Source organism: Trachymyrmex cornetzi, unplaced genomic scaffold, assembly GCF_001594075.2.
Source record: "Trachymyrmex cornetzi isolate Tcor2-1 unplaced genomic scaffold, Tcor1.1 scaffold326, whole genome shotgun sequence".
NCBI lineage: Eukaryota > Metazoa > Arthropoda > Insecta > Hymenoptera > Formicidae > Trachymyrmex > Trachymyrmex cornetzi.
In genome coordinates this window covers 175,173-177,593 of record NW_017297961.1, presented here as the reverse complement: position 1 = coordinate 177,593, position 2,421 = coordinate 175,173, and positions in this window count along the sequence as shown.

The following is a 2,421-nucleotide window of genomic DNA, read 5'->3' as shown; positions in this document are numbered from 1 at the left end:
ATGACAAAATAAGTCAAAAACGTAGAATAAAATTTGTTCATATGGGGCTTTGTTTTCGGTAAAATTGACTTTAAATATTCGCCGGATATATGTACGATTTAACGAATCTCTCTATAAAAAAAACTACCTCTACTCATATTTATTTGTGTTTATAATTGCATTGAGTAATCGAAAATACATACAAGATATTCATGCGAAATGAATTTTATTATCACTATATATAAGTCGCTGAAAATGTTGCCAGAAAACAAAGTCTTATTATATGAAAAAACGTTACGTTTTGGACTTTTTCACACCATGTATAGCTAGTAGACTCATCCGATCCTTTTCTCAGTTATAACATCAGTTATTATAAAACATCCTGCATATTTATTTAGCTCCAAAATATATTGCTATAATAAAAGTAACTTTTTTTGTTTTTTTTGTTTGTTGCAGAAAACCTGCTGCTGTTGGCGACGAAATTGATAATGATAAAGAGTAAAAGATGTTTTTATTTTATTTTTTAAGTTTATTTTATTTTTATATAATTTACAGTTGTTCATTGCATACCGAGTTATTGTTTGTTTTTTGAATTTTTAGATGCTTGTTTACTTTATCAATAAAAGCGAAACTAATTATTACATGAAACGATTTTTTAATTTATCAATATTTAAAATTACCTTACTTTATGTTATGTATATTTTTTATTTTGAATATAATAAAATGTGAGTAAAATCTTTAAATTGTGGGAAAAATCTAATTTAAGAAATATTGATTTTTTATTATTTAAAATTCTTCTGATATATCAAAATATACTTTTTTATATTTACAAATAAATAGTACATTTTGAAAAAGCAGATCAGAAGAATCAGTTATAGATAATGAAAATCAATATTAATTATTTAAAAAATTTTTATTTTTCCCACAATTTAAAAATTAATTTTTGCGTATTTTATTCAATTTTTTCGAAAATATAAAATGTACATAATATACATGAAATCTACATTGAATAAACGTTGAATGGACGTTGAATAAATTTTGAATCAATATAAAATGTAGGGTGAAGTTGCCTATATCGTACCCCCTAACGTTTAAACAAAATTATAAACAAAAGTACTAAAGATATCAGAATATTTCTGTACTAATATTAAACTTTGGTTCATTGGCAATAAAACAAAACGATACTTTAGCGAAAATAAACATTAAATTATTATTTAAATTAGATTTAAAAAAAAAGTAGTTTTCGATACGATTTGGAGACCGGATCGTTAAATTGTACCACCTGGTTCCTAAATTGTACTTCTAATATAGCAAACAAGCTGACATTGCTTATTGTCATTTTGACATTAAAATAACATCTTTAACGTCAAAATGATGGTAAACAACGTCAGTTTGTTTACTGGGAAAATAAACAAAACTAATTATAAAACTCATTTATTAATAAATTTATTTTTAATTTGAACTGAGTATACATATTTAAGTAGGTATAATAAAAACTTTTCTATTATAAAAACAGAAATTAGATCTGTTTTCTAAACTTATTTAAGAAAACAAAGTAAAAAGCAATACTTAAATTGATTTAAGCTATCATTGCACTATATTTCAGAATATTAAAATCTCAGGTATTTGGAAAAAATAAATTTTTGAGATAATTATTCAGTTTAGCTACCCCACCTCAAAAATCAAGAAAAATAGGCTTATTCGATGCGTTTTTGCATGAAATGAAAGAATCTGGAAAAAAAAGTGTCGCTCTGCCCTGTGAGCCGAGATATTGAGCGTTAAAGTTCGAGATTTTAGAGGTTAAGATATCTGTCATTCCGACTCGCTGCAGCGCTACATATACGTAAGGTCTGTTCTTTTTCGAAGAATTCTGAAATAGTGCAATAAGTTAGAGTGAGACAAACTACAGCTGTCTCATTCTAATTTATTGTACACACACGCGGGGGGAAATGTACAGTGCTAGTGTTGTCGATTGGACAAATTTTTGTCGAGAGGAAGTTGTGCGCATATATGTATATGTGCACAACTCTCACCTTCGACTCTCACCCTCTTCTCCCCCTGCTTCAGAGGCGCCCGACTCTCACCTTCGACTCTCACCCCCCTCAACCCTGCTTCAGGGGCGCACGACTCTCACCCCCTCTCCCCCCTGCTTCAGGGGCGCCCGACTCTCACCTTCGACTCTCACCCCCCTCTCCTCTGCTTCAGGGGCGCACGACTCTCGCCTTCGACTCTCACCCCCCTCAATCCTGCTTCAGGGGCGCACGACTCTCACCCCTTCTCCCCACTGCTTCAGGGGCGTGCGACTCTCACCCCCCTCAACCCTGCTTCAGGGGCACTCGACTCTCACCTTCGATTCTCACCCCCTTTCCCCCCTGCTTCAGGGGCGCACGACTCTCACCTTCGACTCTCACCCTCCTCTCCCCTGCTTCAGGAGCGCACGAC